At 34.6% G+C, this 21,656-nt stretch overlaps 1 long non-coding RNA gene across 1 annotated transcript in view; it reads right to left on the reverse strand.

The window, feature by feature from the left end:
• LOC123569095 (uncharacterized) overlaps positions 1 to 21,366 on the reverse strand; it is a 131,876-nt gene extending 110,510 nt beyond the window's left edge. Inside the window, exon 1 of the long non-coding RNA XR_006692622.2 lies at positions 21,251 to 21,366. This is a non-coding gene — a long non-coding RNA (uncharacterized lncRNA). The remainder of the gene's footprint in view (positions 1 to 21,250) is intronic.
• Positions 21,367 to 21,656: the final 290 nt, after the last annotated feature.

The raw sequence follows: 21,656 nt of genomic DNA on the forward strand, positions 1-21,656 counted from the left end.
TATAGAATTCTTTTTAAAATATTGCTGTGGCCAGGCACTGTGACTCATACCTGTAAATCCCAGCACTTTTGGAGGCCATGGTGGGCAGATCATCTGAGATCAGAAGTTCAAGACCAGCCTGGGCAACATGGTGAAACCCCGTCTCTACTAAAAATACAAAAATTAGCCAGGTGTGGTGGTGCATGCCTGTAATCCCAGCTACTCGGGAGGCTGACACAGGAGAATTGCTCGAACCCAGGAGGCGGAGGTTGCAGTGAGCCAAGATCGCACCACTGCACTCCAGCCTGGGCAACGGGGTGAGACTCTGTATTTAAAAAAAAAAAAAAAATATATATATATATATATATATATGTGTATATATATATATATGTGTGTGTGTATATATATATATGTGTGTGTGTGTGTGTGTGTGTATGAATTCTATGTGTTATATATTTAAGGATATTTGCATCTATTTTCATGATGTATATTGATTGGTAGTTTCTTTTAGTAATATCTCTAATTTTTGGTCTCAGAGTAATTTAGCTTTATAAAATAAGTTTGGAAGTGTTCTCTCCCATTCCATTTTCTATGAGAGATTTTCTAGAATTAGTATTAACTTAAAAAAAATGTTTGATAGCATTCTCCAGGGAAACCATCTTGGCTTGCATTTCTTTTTGGGGAGTTTTAAAATTATAGTCTAATTTTCTTAAGAGTTATAGGCCTATTCAAATTGTCTATTACATATAAGGGAATTTGTTATAATTTGTGTTTTTTGAGAAATTGATCCAGTTCATATACATTATGAAATTTGTAAATTTATGTTCATAGAATTTCTCATAGTAGATCCTTATTTTTTTGATGTCTATAGGATTTGTACTGATATCTTCTCATTTATTCCTGATACTGATATTTGTGTCTTCTCTCTTTTATTAGTCTCACCAGAGGATTATCAATGTTATTTTTCAAAGAATCCATTATTTTATTTACTTATTTTCTCTATTGTTTTACTGTTTTTAATATTGTTGATTTCTGCTCTTATCTTTATTATGTCCTTCCTTCTCCTTGCTTCCAGTTTATTTTGCTCTTACTTTTCTAGGTTTTGAAGTGGGAGCTTAGATCAAACCTTTACTGCTTGAGACCATCATGACAGAAGTTACTATTATTACTGCTTGAGACCATCATGACAGTAGTTACTACTGTTACTGCTTGAGACCATCATGATAGCAGTTACTGCTATTACTGCTTGAGACCATGATGACAGCAGTTACTACCGTTATGGCATCAGACCATCATGACAGCAATTACTACTGTTACGACTTGAGACTATCATGACAGCAGTTACTACTGTTACTGCTTGAGACCATCATGACAGCAGTTAGTACTGTTACTGCTTGAGACCATCATGACAGCAGTTAGTACTGTTACTGCTTGAGACCATCATGCAGGACTGAACGAAGGTATGAACATAGAAAATGATAACAAAAAAAACAAAAGAAAATGTTTTAAAGGAAGGGGAACTGGTGAAGAAGAAGAGAGCTCCCTGATTCTAGTGAGCAAAGGCAGCCCCTGAGCTTCTATAGCCCTTTGTATTTATTGGGTAGCAAGAGCAAGGAGAAGGAGATAACGATTGGTCAGCTGCTTAATTGATCACAGTTCATATTACTACTAACAGGCTTCAGATGTACCTAATCACAAGAAACCTTTTTGCCTGGGTCCTGAGCGCCCACAGCATTCCTTCTGGGAGTCATACGCAGTTTGTCAGTTTGCCAACATTCTGAGTTTATAAGAACAGTTTGCTGTTTACTCATATACTCCAGTGATATACTGAGTTGATCACAACCCCCAATCTTTCAACCTCCAACAGCCCAGGCTGGTTTTGAATTCCTGGGCTCTAGCAATCACCCTGCCTTGACCTCCCAAAGTACTGGGATTATAGGTGTGAGCCTATAATGCCTGGCCTGGAGATTTTCTTGTTATCTTTCTGTTATTGATTCCTAGTTTGATTCCATTGTAGTGAGAGAACACACTCTGCATGATTTCACTTCTCTTAAATGTGTTTAGGTTTTGTTTTAGGGCCCAAGATATGGTTCATCTTGGTGTGCATTCCATGGGCCCTTAAATATATATATACACACACACATATATGTATTTATATATATTATATATTTTATATATGTATTATATATGCATATATGTATTATGTATATAAATATATTTGTATATATATTCTGCTGTTGGCACTAAAGTAGTCTATAAGTATTGAATATATTCTGCTAGGTGATGGTATTGTGGAGATATTCTATATTCTTGCTGCTCTTCTGTCTAGTTGTTCTATAAATTTGGGCGAAGGGCATTGAAGTCTCTAACTATATTCATAGATTTTTCTATTTCTTCTATCAGTTTTGTTTCATATATTTTGTCTGTCGCATTATATATGAGATAATATTTCTGTTATTGGTTTACACCTCACTTTGTTATATCACATATCTGTACACTGAAAAGCACAAAGCATTGCTTAGAGAAATTAAAGAATCACTAAACAAATGGAGATCTACACCCATGTTTATATGTCATAGGTCTTAATATTGTTAAGACTTCAGTTCTTCCTAAAGATAGATTCAACATAATTCCAGTCAACGTCTCAGCAGGATTTCTTGGACGAATGTGCAAATATAATTCTAAAATTCATATGAAAATTTAAAAACCCAGTATTGCCAAAATAACTTTGAAAAAAGAAACAATTTGAAGGACTGATTTCAAGACTTAATATAAAGCAATGGTTATCAAGATAGTGTCTATTGTTATAAAGGTAGACAAACAGATCAATGGAATGGAATAAGAGTCAAGAAATAAACCTAAATATATTTGGACAACTGATTTTTGATGTAGATGCAAAAGCAACTCAATAGAGAAAGGATAGTCTTTTCAATAAATAGTTCTAGGATGTTTGGATTTCCATATTCAAAAAATGAACTTCAATCCAAATCCCATACCATAAGCAAAAATTAACTCAGGATAAATCAGAGACTAAATTTAAATGTAAACTTAACACTATGAAACTTCTTGAATAAAAAGAAAGAACAAAACCTTTGTATCCTTCGGTTAGGTAAAGATTTCTCAGATACAATAACAAAGCTTAGTCCATAAAATAAACCAATGTCTAAAGACATTGTTAAGAAAATGAAAAGATAAGACATCAGACTGAGAGAAAATATATGCAAATCAAATGCCTGATTAAGAACACGTATTCAGAATTTATAAAGACTGTTAAAACATATAGAAGAAAAGTTTAACTTTTATAGAAGAAAACACGTAACTGAATAAAAATGAGCAAAATGACTGACATGAACATTTTGCCAACAAAAACATATGGATGCCAACTAAGCACGTGAAAGAGTAGTTAATATCATTAGCCATTAGGAAAATTCAAATTAAAACCACAATGAGATGTCACTATACATATGAGAATAGGTAAAATTAAAAAGAGCAACCATACCATAGGAAGTTTTGGTGAGAATATGAGGGACTAGAATTTTCATACAACTGCTAGAGGAAATTTAAAATAGTACAACCACTTGGGAAATTAGTTTAGCCATTTCTTTAAAAATTAATCGTACACCTCCCATAGGAGCCCAATCATTCCACCTTTAGATATTTATCTTAGAGAAATTAAAGTTGTATCCATGCAAAGATTTGATGAATGTTTATAGCGTCTCTATTTTTTTAATAGCCAAAACTGGAAATAATCCAGTGCTCATCAACAAAAGAATGGACAAAGAATCTATATATGTCCATGCTAAGGAATTCTATTTAGCAATAAAGATAAATTAACTATTTATACATGTTACAACATAAATAAATATCAAAATAATTGTGCTGAATAAAATAACACCCACAAAACAAGTGTACATACTATATAATTCCATTCACATATGATTTTTGCAAGGCAAACTGATCTATAATGATAGAAAGCAGATCAGTGTTTGCCTTGGGAAATGTTATAGAGTCATAAAAAACGGGAGGAAAGATTTGTAAAGGAGCAGATGAAGATTTTCATTATCTTGATGATGGTGATTATTTTATGGGTGCATAATTATATCAAAGTATTGTATGCTTTCAATGATATAATTTCTTGTATTTAAATTTTACTCAATAAAATTGTTAAATATGAAAAAATAAACAGAAAGTAATAACATATTTGGTCATACTGAGAGTTTTTGAAAGCTTGGGACTTAATTAATAGAACACCAAATATGAGAAATATAAAGCAATGACTAACTAATGCAAGAAAAGCAACTGATCATAAAGTGAAATTTAATTATGATATATGCTATGTGTCCCTGTTGTGAATAATATTTAATTAAAATAAAATATAAAAATAAATATTGATTTATCAAGTCTTCAGATAATCACATTAAGAGGATTGAGAAATAGTTTGTATGGATGATGGTATAAATTAGTTAAATTACACTCTCGCAAAGTAAAAGGTTTATATAGTATAAGTCATAGAGTATATAGTATAGTTGTATAACGTAAATGTCATAAATCAATAACAGCATAGCTATACTATTTATTAGGTGGAAATAAATGCCAGAAAAAGTAGCCTAAATGTTTATATGTAGCTGCATGTGAGGTGGAAGAATTGAGGTTTGAGAAGGGTGGACAGGAGTCTGCTGATTTTTATTATAAATTTTGAGGCATTATTTGAATTTTTAACCTATGTACTTGTATTGCTTTTATAAAAATAAAGCCTAATTATTTACAACCCTAAGAAGTTTGTAGTTCATTATGCAATTTTTTTGACAAACATTATTGAAATTAAAATGTTTATTGCCTAAAGGAAGAAAACGTTAGTTCAGAAAAGAGCCATGTTGAATAATTCAAAGCTAAGCATTCTGGGTAACTGAAATTTTACTGTATTATTTTAGTTTTGTTCTTCATAGATTTCAACACTTCAGACTATTCTGAGATTCCTAATTCATTATACAAGGTTTATAGAATATGTGAGATTCTCAAGCACTAGAGAAATACAATTATTATTCCTATGAATGTGTCTAGTTTCTCAAGTCATAGGAAGGAGGAGGAATATTTAAAAATTGGTGCATTGGTATAGCAGTATCTGTAGACAGATATTTGAGTTCAATCTTTCAGTTTTATCATTGATATCACAGACATAGATTCCTACACTTTTTTTCTTTTTTTTTAATTATTTTTTATTATTATACTTTAAGTTCTAGGGTACATGTGCATAATGTGCAAGTTTGTTACATATGTATACTTGTGCCATGTTGCTGTGCTGCACCCATCAACTCATCAGCACCCATCAACTCGTCATTTACATCAGGTATAACTCCCAATGCAATCCCTCCCCCCTCCCCCCTCCCCATGATAGGCCCCGGTGTGTGATGTTCCCCTTCCCGAGTCCAACTGATCTCATTGTTCAGTTCCCACCTATGAGTGAGAACATGCGGTGTTTGGTTTTCTGTTCTTGTGATAGTTTGCTAAGAATGATGGTTTCCAGCTGCATCCATGTCCCTACAAAGGACACAAACTCATCCTTTTTTATGGCTGCATAGTATTCCATGGTGTATATGTGCCACATTTTCTTAATCCAGTCTGTCACTGATGGACATTTGGGTTGATTCCAAGTCTTTGCTATTGTGAATAGTGCCGCAATAAACATACGTGTGCATGTGTCTTTATAGCAGCATGATTTATAATCCTTTGGGTATATACCCAGTAATGGGATGGCTGGGTCATATGGTACATCTAGTTCTAGATCCTTGAGGAATCGCCATACTGTTTTCCATAATGGTTGAACTAGTTTACAATCCCACCAACAGTGTAAAAGTGTTCCTATTTCTCCACATCCTCTCCAGCACCTGTTGTTTCCTGACTTTTAATGATTGCCATTCTAACTGGTGTGAGATGGTATCTCATTGTGGTTTTGAATGAGATTCCTACACTTTTTGTGTTAAACTTGTACTTCATGTCAATAACAAGTTTTCAGCATGTTTGTTTTTTTTTTTTTTTTTGCTATACCAAACCATAAAAAGAGGAGAAAGAATGATGATCATATTACCTGGGAAAGATAATAGGACCAATTCAACTCAATACATAATATGGAGATGAGAAATAGATCTGATGTTTAAAAGTCAATAAAATTTAAGAAAATAACATTGTTCTTATTACTGTGCCCCAGGTGAAGGTAGATATTTTCTGTAAGAACATTTTGCAGAAAGAACATTTTAACTAGAGATGTAGTAAAGGTGTACAATGCAATTGAGTAAGAATTCTAATAAATTAAGCAACAAATTAGTTCAAATAATGGTATAACATATGCTCCATCCAAATTAATACTCAGTGCTAAAATTTTATTTGTGTGTATTTTCTGCTTTTTATTTTCTCCATTGCCCTTGGTGTTTTGATTCGAATCCAGTTTTGTATATGCAGATTTGGTTATAATTTGCCTACTAGGATGACTTTTCTAACTCTTCTAGAAGGTCAGTAACATTAATTAGATTGTAAATGAATTACCTAGATGCATTCAAAGGGTTCTCAAAGTAAATACATTTATCATGTTATGAATTTTAGCCTCGAACCTGCATTGACTGACAAGCAGAAAAATATATAATTATGCATTATAACCTCAAATTACCAGCTTTCTACATGGGTCTGGCTGATGACAGAGGCTCAACCAGTTGGCATCAGCCAGCCTCTGTCTGCAAACTATACATGGGATCAACAGCAAAGATGTTAATTTCAAATATCTAATTTTCTAGCAACTGAGATCAATGATGAGTTCCCAGAATGGAACCATCCATTGAGGAGACCAATCAGCACCCTTAAAATTGTGTGAATTGTGTATGCCGTCATTTCAGCAAAGAACTCATTCTGAGAACTGATAAATTGGACTCCAGCAAATATTGTTCTGGGTATAAGTACAGTAATCCTCAGGATTGTCAATACCAGAGCAACATGTAGAAAGCTGGTAATTCATGTTTACTGACAATGTTTTCTTTTAGATCAGTTAGCTAAGATGTCTGTCACTGCCCATGAGTTTGTATATATACTAACCATTGGCCACTTCTCTTTCCACTCTGTGTAAAACTTTGCCCATATCAGTGATCTTTCCAAATTGCTGTCTTTCAAAGCTATCCTTGTGTGGGGATGTTTTGGAACAGTTGTTTTTTGGCTTATCCACATACTAAGCCATCCTTTCCTTTTCAGTCAGCTGAGAGCCCCTATGGGATCACAAAAGGAGTGATGTTAGGGAGAGGCATGGGTGAAAGAGAGGTGGATAATATGAAGGTCTGAGTCACCAACTTGTACCTCTTATCTGTCCTGTCCAGTCCTGTTCATGCCCAATCCTCCACTTCCATCTTTCTATGGATTGTTGCTCAGCTTGCTAGATATTCTGACTTGATAAGTATGTTAGAATCCAGTTAATGATGGGCAGTTGTGGCCTTATGGTCACTTCATAACCATAGCCAAATCCTTCATCTTTATTGGAGCCCAATATTATTGCAGAAACTATTTTTCAACTGATGTATGATTTTTCACCGACAATGGCAAATTCTTGCACTAAAATCCAAATAGTGTACATAGTGCTTCTCCTATTGGGGTTTATCTTAACTTCACATGCCATCTTTTCTTCCCACAAATATCATCAATGTTACATTTTCTTGATCATATAACCCAAACAGCAGGGCCTCCTGAACTGCAACCTGGACATGCTTCATAACCCTTTTCCACTCTTGTCCCTACTCAAATTCGGCAGCTTTCCATGCCATTTAATATATCAGAGGTATTGGTAAATCCAGGAGTTGAGTATGTTGCCTTTGGAACCCAGTGAAACCCACTGGGCATTATATGCTTCCTTCTTCATGGAAAGTAATGTGAGATGCAATGACGAGTCTTTTGCTTTCAAGAGTATGTCATAGAATGTCTCAGACCAATTGACCCCTAAATAGTTTACTAACATGGTGAGCCACTTAAGCTTAATAGAATTAATCTCCCACCCTCTAAGGCATATATGTCTCAACAATGGCCTCAGCTTATTGGCTACTTCTTGATCACCTGGTTCAATTAGCATAGTGACATCAATATAGGCACCAGTGTCATGTTGTCTGAGATGCCCAAACAGCCCACATCACTTCAGACTATTATGACAGTAGGTGGGAGAGTTAATATAGCCCTGGGGCCTGTAAGGCCATAAATGTATATTCTTCTCTTCTAGGTGAATATGAACTGCTTCTGATCTCTTTATGGATAAGATGGAAAAGAAGCATTCATTTGTTCAATGGCCACATACCATGTTCCTGAGGTCATGTTAATCTGTTCTAGTATAAGTATTATATTTTGTCAGTATTGAGTTTACAATAGTCCATTGATTTACAGTAGTCTACTGTTTTCCTTCAGAGTTCATCTAGATTTTAAATGATCCATACTAGAAAAATAAATGGGAACATGAGGGGTTCTACTACCCCTGTATCCTTTTGTTTTATACCTTTATGTCCTTAGGATAAAATATTGTATGATTTCCCATTCCTCTAAGATGAGAGCCTCTTTACATGCTACTAAGCAGGGCTTCTGGCTTTTATACTCAGTATTTAATTGCTGATTAAACACTCCCTGCTTTTTATAGCTTTTTCCAAACCATTAATCATGCTTAGCGCCAGCCACCCAATTTCACTCTTCTTATAGTTATTATTATCCCTTCCCCTCTCCCTCACACCCACAAATTTCTCAAATACTTGATAGATTGCCCCTTGCATGGTAGCTAGATATTAAAGTGGTCTCCCAGCAAAACACCTATCTCAGTATTCACACCCTTGTGTAGTCCTTTTCCCTGGAATCTGGATTGGTCCTATGACTTGCTTTTGACGAATTAAATACAATGGGAGTGTTGCTACATAGTTTTAGATGTAAGGCTCTAAGAAGATTTTTATCTTCTGCCTGGGCCTCTCAGAACACTAGCTCTTAGATCATTCTCTGATCCTAGACCTCATGTCACATGAAGCCCAAACCACAAGCAGAGACCACATTCCCGAAGAGACCACTTCAAAGCCCCACCTGAGCTCCCAGCCAACAGAGCATATCAACTGCCAGCCAGGTGAGTGAGCCACCTTAAACATCTAGCCCAACTGAACTGTCAGATGTTGGCAGTTGCAGTCAACACCAGAGAGCGACAGCATGGGAGCTCCTAAATTATAACTCTCCAGCTAAGCCCAGGCAACCAAAAAACCCTGTTTTAAAGCATAAAATTTGGGGTAGTTTGTTAAACAACATTAACTAAAACAACTGGCATATTCTTCTTTATTCACTATTGATAAAAATTTTAACTATTAAAGACTTACTTTGTGCAAGGAGGTATGCATGTTCCAGCTACCATCAGTGATGGAGTCGTCATCACTAGCCAATTGATATGTGATTCACTCCTGCATCTCATCTTAGTATCTGTACCATCACACCACTCTTGGTACCAGCTGATAAAGTTTGGGTTTTCCAGGAAGCAGGTTTTAAAGACACATATTAGAGTACATAGAATATATTAGGAGTTCTCTTAGGGACAAGAGATACAGAGAGAAAGGGAAAAGGAAGGAAGAGAAGATAACTAAGCAGAAATGTTGGGGGATGTTGTGGTCTCAACAAAGACCACAATTAAATTCATAGAAAGCTCTGAAGCTATGAAAGCTTTTCAGAGTTGTCACTTGTTGTGCAGAGTGGGTTAATCTTTATGTTCCTCCAGAGAGCAGTTAATGAAAGTAGGTTGCCCCTGGCAAAAGGGCATATGGAAATTGCCAAAGGAAATGTCCTGAGGACACTGACAGCTGAAGGCATTCAGTCACCAGAGCTCTGGCAGCTGGGAAATAAGTCCCAAAGGGAAGATCCAGGTAGTTTCTTATAGCACCCCCAACACCAACCTTCTCTCTTCTTTGCCTATTAACTTTTAACCAATATTCAGATGTTACCTCAGGTGTATGTTCCATCAGCACAGATTTCTTCACTCTCACATAATGTACGTAGATATCTCCTCTACATGTTCCAAAGGCATCTTCTTCTTGTGTTACTATGGTGCTTATACAATTCTATTACAGTTGATTATTTTCTTGTCTTAGACTAGACCAGACTACAAGCTCTAAGAGAGAAGAGAATTTGTATATATTTTTTTGTATAAACAATGATAATTACAATGCTGGAAATATAGTAATCCTTAAAAAATATGGATAGAGAAAATAGTCAAGCATTGCAAGTGCATAATGGTATGGCTATTTAACCACTGTTAAATCACAGATATCCATCTTCTCTCTGCCTCCCTCCCAGGCCGTATGACTTTGATTAAGCAGGTGCTAATTTAAAGGGTAGTGGATTTGCAGTTTCAGAGTGCTTACTTCAATGTAATCACAGGGGTATGCTCACAGCTTTTCACTGTCTTTGAGTTTCCTGAATCCCTTTGCAACCCAGTGAAACCCAAATAATAAATGTTTCCTGAATCAGAGACTTTTAAAAAGTGGAATGTAGAGTGTAAAACAATCTCAAAAGAATCCAGCCTATAAGACTAATGTTTGATAAATGTACTAAGCAGGATAAGGTAAGCCTGTGATGAATGAAAATGATTACACTGTTATTATTACATTTATTTTTATAATTTGAACACCATATGAACTTTTATTACTGAATATATGTTTATAAGTAATAAACATCATAAGTATAAAAGTAAGCAATTTAAAATATGCCCATACTACTACTCATCCACAGCTAGAAAAATAAATATTAATACATAAAGATGTAAATAGGTAGGTAGATATTATTTTAAATTAAACTATATTGAGTTCTTTAGGATGGCATCTTTTAATGCAAAAGCATATGTGATATGCTTAAGAGTATGCTCTTAGTCAATAAGAATCTGTTGAAAAATATTGAGTCAAAAAGTAATGTTATCAGATTCTGTTGACTGGAACTTTTAGTGATCTAGTTTATCTATTTTTGTTGCTGTTGTTGCTTGTGCTTTTGGTGTTATTCTAAGAATTCATTGATAAATCCAAGGTCATTAAGATTTACTCCTATTTTCTTCTAAGAGTTCTGTAGTTTTAGCTCTTAGATTTGAATCTTTGAGTTAATTTTTGTATATAATGTGAAGTGTGAGTCCAATTTTGTTTTTTTACACATGGTTAGTCAGTTATCCAAGCACTATTTGTTGAAAAAGCTATTCTTTCCCCCATCGAATAGTCTTGGCACATTTGCCAATAACTAATTGACCACAGACACATGGGTTTATTTTAGACTCTAGATTCCATTCCACTGATCTAGCTGTGTATCCTCAAGCCATACCATACTTTCTCAATTGCTATTTAATTGCAGTAAGTTTGCAAATAATGAAGTATTATTTATTTATTATTATTTGTTATTAGTATAACAAAGTCCTCCAACTTTGTTCCTTTTCAAGTTTGTTGGGTTATTATGTGTTTCTTGGAATTTTAGATGAATGTGGAATCAACTTGTTAGTTTCTACAAAAATTCAGCTGGGATTCTGATAGGATTGTGTTGAATCTGTAAATCAATTGGGGAAGTATTGCCAACTTAAAAAAATTCAATCCATGAATATGAGGCTCTTTTTTTAAATTTTGATTATTTAATTTTTTAACACAGTTTCATAGTTTTCAAAGTATAAGTTTCATATTTCTTTTGCTAAATTTGTTTCTAAATACTTTATTATTCTTAATGATACTATAAGTGGAATTTTAAAGGACACTATAAAAAAATAAAAAGACAGCCCACAAATTGGGTGAAAATATTTGCAAATCTTATGAGGCACTTTTTTTTTTTTTTTTTTTCTTTTTTCTTTTTGAGACAGTGTCTTGCTCTGTCACCCAGGCTGGAGTACAGGGGTGTAATCTTGGCTCACTGCAATGTCCACCTCATAGGTTCAAGCAATTCTCCTGCCTCAGTCTCTCAACTAACTGGGATTACAGGTGCACACCACCATGCCCTGCTAATTTTTGTATTTTTTGGTAGTGACAAGGTTTAGCCATGTTGACCAGGCTGGTCTTAAACTCCTCACCTCGAGTGATCCACCTGCTTTGGCCTCCCAAACACTGGGATTACAGGCATAAGCCACCACACCCGGCCTGATGAGGCACTTTTATCTAAAATAAATAGAAAACTATTGTAACTCAAAAATATAAATAACCCAATTAAAAATAAGCAAAGGACATAAATAGATATTTCTCCAGAGAAGGTATATAAATGGCCAATATAGACATAAAAAGGTGCTCAACATCATTAGCAATGAGAAAAACACAAATAAAAACCACAATGAGATACCACATCATACTCAATAGGATGGCCATAATTTAAAAATCAGAAAATAACCAGTGTTGGTAAGGATGTGGAAAACAATTGAAACCCTCACACACTAAGCGGGAATGCAACATGGGACAGCTGCTTAGGATAACATTCTGGTAGTTCCTCAAAAGGCTGAATGTAGAGTTACCATATGACTCAGGAATTTCATTCCTAGGTAAATACCCAACAGAAGTGAAAACATGTCCACATAAAAACTTATATGCAAATATTTAGAAAAGCATTATTTAAAATAGTCAAAAGGTGGAGATATTTCATATGACCATCAACTGACAAATGGCTAAAGAAAATGTGTTACATCTATACAATAGACTATTATTCCACTTTTTAAATATTATTTTTATTATCAATAAAAAGGAAGTGTGACATGGCTGAATCTTGAAACATTATGCTAAGTAAGAGAAAACAGTCACAAGAGACCATATATGATATAATTCCATTTATATGAAATGTCTAGAGCAGACCAATCTACAAAGACAAAAATTAGATTAGTAGCTATCCAGGTTGGAAGATAGTGGTGGGAAGTGATAGATAATGGGCATGGGCATTTTTATGAGGTGATAAAAATGTGCTAAAATTGATTGTCACAATACTTGCAGAGAATTATGAATATACTAAAAATCATTCAATTGTACACTACAAATATGTAAATTTTGACATGTGAATGTTAATTACATTTCAGCACAGCCATTACTTAAAAAAAATTAGATGAAAAAAAATTAGGACTTCCACTTTCAGCTCCAACACATAAATAGCTTCTAAGTCATCACTACCACCCTCATAACAACAAAAAACTGAACAAACTGAAAACCAATGACTTTTCTCAATCATCAGAGAACTGGTATCACAGGGCAAACCACAACCCCCCAATCTTCAGAGAGAGGAGAATACCTCAAACCACAGTTAAAATCAGCTTCCTAGGAGCAGAGAAGTTCCTGAAGGCAGTAACTGATAGAAATAATTAAATGGTAATTTTGATAAATTGTTGAAGGGTGAGCATAGGCTAGCTTGAGAGTTAAAAATTCTGGGGATATTTTCCTTTGGAATTTGTAATTTTCAAGCTAGATTACACTCAGCCTTTAGCAATTCATCAAAATTACTATTTAAGTGTTTGTCTTTGTCTGTTCAAGCTGCTGTTACAACAAACTGCTATAAACTGTGTGGTTTGTAAACAACAGAAATTTATTTCTCACAGTTCCAGAGGCCAGAGAGTCCAATGTCAACGTGCTGGCATACATAGTTTCAGGCCCCCTTTCTGGTTCATAGACAGCCACCTTCTTGCTGAGTTCTCTTATGGCAAAAGGAGCGAGGGAGCTCTCTGGGGCATCTTTTATAAGGGCAGTAATCCCATTTATAAAGGCTCTGAATGAAAGGACATATTCAGTCTATGTCAGTATTCCTATCAGTTACCGACTCTGGGAGGAGGAGGAAATGATGAGTTGCTAATCAATGGCTATGGTTTCAGTTATACAAGATAAATAGGTTCTAGAAATCTGCTGTAAAACATCATACCTACAGTTATCAAGACATATTGCACAATTAAACCTTTGTTAAAAGAATAGATCTAATGTTAAGTGCTCTAACCACAATAAGATAAAATTTAAAATTTGGCAAAGGTAAACTTTTAAAATACATTTATAGGTATGTCTTTCAGGTACATTTCTTATTCATGTCTTTTGTCCTAATTTTCATTGAAATTGTTGTCTTGTGCTCTTTATATATCAATACTATTAATTCCTATATCATAGGTGTTGTGAATATGTTTCCTAATTGATCATATGCTGTTAAACTAAAAAAAAAAAAATCTAAGCATTTCAGTCTTGGGTGGAATCTCTACGCTTTTGTGAATTTTAGCTCCAAGAACCCTACTAGGCCCTCAAAGTGAAAATATGAGAAAAAACACCCTCCTGTTTCAGGCAGGAGGAATGCAAAAGTAAGCATTTTGAAATATATTCAGAGGTTCTCCATAAGAAAGGCTTATCCTGTCAAAAACCGTTAAATACCAGAGCCAACACTAGCCTTCATGTCTAGAGAGGTTTAAAAAAAAACAAAAAACAAAAACAGACTAAGAAATCTATTGGAGAGTTACAGCCCAGGGACTAAAGCCCAGTAAAAACTGACATAATCGTAAGATTATGGAATGTTTTCCCCTCCAAGATCACCACATCAGCAGGGCTTCAGTATAAGGATGGTAGATTAAAATCAAAAGACCTTAAAGACATATTTAAAATTTTTTAAAAATTTTTTAATTTAAAAATTCTTAGGAACACAAACAAAACAGGGAATGAAAGAAATAAGAAACTGAAGGAACCTAAATCCTCTCTCACATTCATCTATAGAAACATGAAAAAAGGGCAAGCTCCTGGGTAGATCAATATAAAGCTTCACACTGAAGGCATAGTTACCTCAGTTGCTATTATCTGATCCATAATGTCCAGCTTCCAACAAAAAATTACAAGGTATGTGAAAAGGCAAGAAAAACACAGTCTGAAGAGACAATACAAGCATCAAAACCAGACTCAGATATAACACAGATAGTATAATTATTAGAGAAGGTCTCTTTAAAAACTGTGATAAATACGTTAAGGACTCTAATGGAAAGATATGACAACATGAAAGAACAGATGAACAGAAAAAAAAAACTCTTAAGAATCAAAAGGAAATGTAAAAAAGCAAAAGCAGCACACATATGTTTACTGCAGCATTGTTCACAATAGCAAAGACTTGGAACCACCCCAAATGCCTATCAATGATAGACTGGATAAAGAAAATGTGGCACATATACACCATGGAATACTATGCAGCCTTGAAAAAGGATGAGTTCATGTCCTTGCAGAGACATGGATAAAGCTGGAAACCATCATTCTCAGTAAACCAACACAGGAACAGAAAACCAAACACCACATGTTCTCACTCATAAGTGGGAGCTGAACAATGAGAACACATGGACACAGGGAGGGGAACATCAAACACTGGGGCCTATTGAGGGGTCAGGACTAGGGGAGGGACAGCAGTAGGAGAAATATCTAATGTAGATGATGGGTTGATGGGTGCAGCAAACCACCATGGCACATGTATACCTAGGTAACAAACCTGCATGTTCTGCACATGTATCCCCAAATTTAAAGTATAATAAAAAAATGCAGCAAAAAAGAAAAGCAGTATAACAAAAATGAACACCTATTTCAATATACTGAACACAGCCAAGAAAAGAATCAGTGATTTTGAAGACACATCAATAATAACTTTCCAAAGTGAATTTTAAAATGAAAAAAAAAAAAAAAAATTAAAGGAACAGAATATCCAAAAACTATGGGGCAATATAAAAAAGGTATAAAATGTCTGTAATTGGAAAAGAGGAGAAGAGAGAAAGGAGAAAAAAATTTAAAGTAATACAAGCTGAGACTTTTCAAAAATTAATGATATACATCAAACCACAGATCTGAGAAGCTCCAAAAAATCCAATCAGGATAAACAGAAGAAAAAAACAGCCTATACCTGGGAATATCATATTCAAATTTCAGAAAACCAAAGAAAAGGAGAGTGTCTTGAAAGAAGTAAGAAGGGGAGGGAATAAGCATTTTACCTATTAGACGGTCAAGGAAAAGAACTGTACTTGACTTCTCGTCAAAAAACATGAAAACAGGCCGGGCGCGGTGGCTCAAGCCTGTAATCCCAGCACTTTGGGAGGCCGAGACGGGCGGATCACGAGGTCAGGAGATCGAGACCATCCTGGCTAACATGGTGAAACCCCGTCTCTACTAAAAAATACAAAAAAAAAAAACTAGCCGGGCGAGGTGGCGGGCGCCTGTAGTCCCAGCTACTCGGGAGGCTGAGGCAGGAAAATGGCGTAAACCCGGGAGGCGGAGCTTGCAGTGAGCTGAGATCCGGCCACTGCACTCCAGCCTGGGAGACAGAGCGAAACTCCGCCTCAAAAAAAAAAAAAAAAAAAAACATGAAAACAAGAAAAGAGCAGAGTGAAATATTTACAGCGCTGAAAGGAAGACAAACACCACCCTAGAAATCTATATCTAGTGAAATTATCCTTCAAAAGTAAGAGAAAATAAAGACTTTCTCAAACCAAAGCTGAGAGAATTTATCACCAATATACCTCCCCGACAAGAAAATATTAAAATCCTGAGGGAGAAGGGAAATGACGCAGGTCTAAAACTTGGATCCACATAAAGGAAGGAAAAGCATAAGAAAAGAAATAAGTAAAAATAAAATAGATTCCTTCTCTCTTCTCGTTAATCCACCTAACAGATAATCATTTGTTCAAAGCAAAAACAATAACGTATTGGGTGATTATAGCATATGGATAAGTGAAATGAAAGACAACAACCTTATAAGATTAGGGAGGGAGGAACCAGGAATGCTATATTGTAAGGTGCCTGCACTGTCCCTCACATGTTATTTGCAAGTGAATTTAGATTAGTTTTAAATGTATTTTGCAAACTCTAGTGCAGCCACATAAAAGTATTTAAAAAGAAATAGAATTAATATGTCATGAAGAAGATATAATCGAGGCATATAAAATGCTCAGTCAAAACCAGAGAAGGCAGAAAAAGAGGGAAGATAAAAGAAACAAGTGAAATGAACAGATAACATTTACAAACATGGTACATATTAATACAATTTTGTAACAATCGTTTTATGTTTTAATACTGGTCTAAATATTACCAATTAAAAGATGGAGTCTAGCTTTAAATATGAAGACACAGACAGATTAAAAATAAAGGAATGTATTTTTAAAACATGTTAATACTAATCAAAGGAAAGCTAGAGTAGCTATATTAATCTCAGACAAAAAACACTTCAGAGTGAGGAAAATGATGGGGTACAAAGAAGGTTATTACATAAATGACAAAGGGGTCAATTCTCCAAAGTAAAACAGTTCTTAATGTGTATGTACTTAACAACAGAGCATCAAAATACATGAGGCAAAAAACTGATAGAACTGCAAGGAGAAATAGATGAATTCACTGTGATAGTTGGAGACTTCAACACCTTTCTGTCAGTGATTGATAGGTTTAGAAGTTAAAAAATGAGCAGGGATAGAGTTGACCTGAACATGAGTTTCAATGAACTTGATCTATTCAGTATTCACAGGATACTTTATCCAATGACTCCAATGACAGAGGAATACAAGTTATTGTTTTGTTTTGTTTTGTTTTTGAGTCAGGGTCTCACTCCATCACCCACACTGGAATGCAGTGGTGCAATCTCAGCTCACTACAACCTGTGCCTCTCAGGTTCAAGCAATTCTCTGCCTCAACCTCCCAAGTATCTGGGATTACAGGTACCCGCCACCACGCCCAGCTAGTTTTTGTATTTTTAGCAGAGATGGGGTTTCTCCATCTTGGCCAGGCTGGTCTTGAACTCCTGACCTCATGATCCACCCACCTCAGCCTTCCAAAGTGCTGGGATTACAGGCGTGAGCCACCACACCTGGTTCACAAGTTATTCTTAAGCTCACATGGAAACATTCACCAAGATAGACCACATTCTGGGTTTAATAAGTTTAAAGGAATAGAAACTATACAAACCTGAACAAATGTAAAAGAATGGGTACTATGTAAAGTACGTTATCAGACCACAATGGAATTAAACTAGAAGTCAATAAAAATTATCAGGAAAATTCAAAAATATTTGGCCATTATATAACATACTGCTCCATAATGTAGGGATTGAAGATGAAATCTTAAGAGAATTTTTGACATATTTTAAATGAAATAAAAATGAAAATACAACTTATCAAAATTTATGGGATGCAGCAAAAGCAGTGATTAGAGGGAAATTTATAGTATTCATTGCATATATTAAAAAAGAAGAAAGATCTAAAATCAATAAACTCCCACATTAGAATATGAGACATAAAGAACAATCTAAACCTCAAATAAGCAATAATAAGAATTATAGCAGTAGCCAATAAAATTTAAAATGTAAAATCACTAGAAAAAAAATCAATGAAACCAAATTTGGTGGGTTTTTATTTGTTTTGTTCTTATTTTTAAATCAATCAAATAGACAAAATTCCAGCTAGGCTATCCAATAAAAAGTTGGAGAATAAATAAATAAATTATTAATATCAGAAATGAAAGAATGGTTATCACTACTGGTCATATGAATAGTAAAAAAGATTATAAAGGAATATTATGAACAACACTGTCTATAAATTTGATGACAGATGAAATGAATTTTTTGGATACACAAACTATCAAAACTTATAAGAGAAATAAGTAATCTGAATAGGCCTATATCTATAAAAGAAATTGAATCAATAATTAATAACCTGTCAATAATGAATGCACAGGCTCAAATGGTTGTACTGATTAATTCTACTAATTTAAGGAAGAAATTATACCAAATTTATACATGCTCTTTCAGACTATCGAAGCAGAGTTAACACATTTGACTCATTCAATGAGGCCAGAATTACCCTAATAATAAAACCAAAGACATTACAGGAAGGGAAAACCACAGACTAGTATTTCTCATGAACATAGATGCAAAATTTCTAAACAAAATATTAGCAAATCTAATCCAACAGGTTTAAAATAGTGTATAATTATACATTATAACCATATGGAAGGACAAAAGACCTAGAATAGCCAACATAAAACAGAAGATGATGAGGAGGAGGAGCCAAGTAGGAAGACTGAGAATACTCGACTTCAATACTTTCTTTGATGCTGCAATAATTAAGCCAATGTGATGAGAAAGAATAGACAAACAGGTCAATACAACAAAATAGAAAGCCCAGAAATATACCTACACATACCAAGTCAACTAATCTTTCTTGAAGGAACAAAAGCAATTCAATGGAGAAATGATAGTCTTTCAAATAAATTGTACTAGAAAAGTTGTGCATCCGTACATTAAGGAAATGAATAAAGACAAAGACTTTATTCCTTACATAATAATTAACTCAAAATTGATCGTATACCTGAATTTAAAGTTCAAAACTATGAAACCTGAAACTATGAAACTAAGAAATAACACTGGAGAAAATCCAGGTGACCTTTGTTTTGGTGAGGAAATTTTAGATGTAACACTAACACCATGATAGATGATAGAAAAAAATTGATAAGTTGGACTTTATTAAAATAAAAACCTCTGCTCTATGAAAAACACTATTTAAAAATGAAAGGACAAGTCACAGACTGGGAGAAAATATTTGCAAAACACATGTCTGATAAAGAATTTGTAACCAAAACATGTAAGGATTCTTAAAACTCAGCAATAACGAAATAGGAAATTCAATTAAAAATGGACAGAAGATCTGAACAGACATCTAACCAAGGAAGATATAGTAAATAAGCACACACAAAAACACTCAAAATTATAGGTCACTAGGGAATAAAATATTAAAACGGCAATGAGATACCACCACACACCTATTACAATGGTTAGAATTCAAAATACTGACAATATTAAATGCTTGCGAGGATGTAGAACAACAGGAACTCTTATGTATTGCTGTGGAAATGCAAAATGATATAGCCACTCTAGAAGAAAGTTTGAGTCTTACAAACCTAAACATAACCATATCATATAATCTAGCAGTTGAAGTTCTAGGTATTTACCAAGTTAAATTCAAAGCAAAAGCATGCCTGGAGATTTTAATCACAGCTTTATTTATACTCACCAAAAACTGGAAGCAATCACCATGTCCTTCAATATGCGAATGAAGAGATCAGCATTCAGACATCATATAGTGGAATACTATTCAGTGCTAAGAAGAAATGAGCTACCAAGCCATGAAAAGAGATGAAGGGACCTTACGTGCATATTGCCAAGTGACAGAAGCCAGTCTGAAAAGGCAGCATAATGTATGATTCCAATTATATGACATTATAGGAAAGTCAAACCTACAGAGGCAGTAAAAAATCAGTGGTTGCTGCAGGCTTACAGTGGGGCTGTAACATAAGTTAGTAAAGAACTGGAAATTCCTAGAGCAGTAAAACTACTCTGTATAATACTGTAAGGGGTGGTTACATGACATCATGCATTTGTGAAAGCCCATAGAACTGTAATATACAAAGAGCAAATCCAAATTTAAATCATGGACTTTAGTTCATCATAATGTATCAATATTGGTTTATTACAACAAACCACATGACTATAAAATATTCATAACTGTAGAAATTGTGGGGCAGGGGTGAGAATATGAGAATTCTCTGTACTCTCTGCTCATTTCTTCTGTAAATTTAAAACTATTTTTAAAAATGTTTATTGATTTAAAAACAAGATTAACATGTGATGAATACAGAAATAAACTGCAGAAGCTTCAAGAAGAAAGGCAAGGAGACCAGTTAGGTAACATTAGAGAATGATGGTGGTGCTCTGAAATACGGTAGGTACAATAAGCATGAATTAAAATTGGAAAATTCCAAAGACTGTGATGATGTAGAGTCAATCAAATTGTCGAGAGAGAGAGAGAGAGAGAAAGTTAAAGGGTAGACAGGAAGTTGTGACAGATAAAGAGAAGACAAGTTGATCCCTCAAGTTTCTGGCTTGAAAAAAAAGTTATCTGCAGCAATCACCCACCACTATTATACTAGAAAGAAATAACCATAGGTGATATGGGTATTTATCTCGCTAAGAATCAGCAAACATTGCCACTAATTTTGCTAAAAATAATAGATTGGAACTATTTTATGTTCCAATGTTTTCTATGGCATTTCACAGGCTTATAGAGACAGTATTCTATGGTTATGATGAAAGATTCTTGATACGGAACAGTGCCTAAATCATTTGCTTTTGTAGTCAGACCTTTAGAAACATGGATTTTGATCAGTTCTTCTCATGTTGGGTATAGTAAAATTAATTGCTGTTGACTCCATTGGCAATTTAAGTCTGCTTTTAAACAGACTTTAGCAATGGTAAGGTGATCAGTTACCTGTGATTTCAAGAAAGGAGATTCTGAGACATGTTGTGGAGCAGCAGAGCCATCTTTTTAATCTCCAAGCCTTTTTGTCATTGCTCACACTCCTGTTGTCAAAACCTGTGATGAACTGAGGAGAAAAGATATATTGGTGTGTTTTCCTGTCATATAAGACAAGATACAAAGGAATGGATGCTTGAAATACTCATTAATAAGACATGGGTTGTCAGTATCATATAGCAGGGCAGGCTAAATCCATTATGATTAAGGTAAGGGCCCTCATCTTAAAGGTAATTTGCACTAAAAGGTAGACAAAGAGCCAAAGACTCTTAACCTTACTTGCATTTGAAGGTCTTGGAAGAAAAAAAGAAGAGGCACTATTTTGTTTCATGGTATTGGTTTGTAGAAAATGTGCTCTCTC

The sequence above is a fragment of the Macaca fascicularis genome, chromosome 15 (assembly GCF_037993035.2).
Source record: "Macaca fascicularis isolate 582-1 chromosome 15, T2T-MFA8v1.1".
Lineage (NCBI taxonomy): Eukaryota > Metazoa > Chordata > Mammalia > Primates > Cercopithecidae > Macaca > Macaca fascicularis.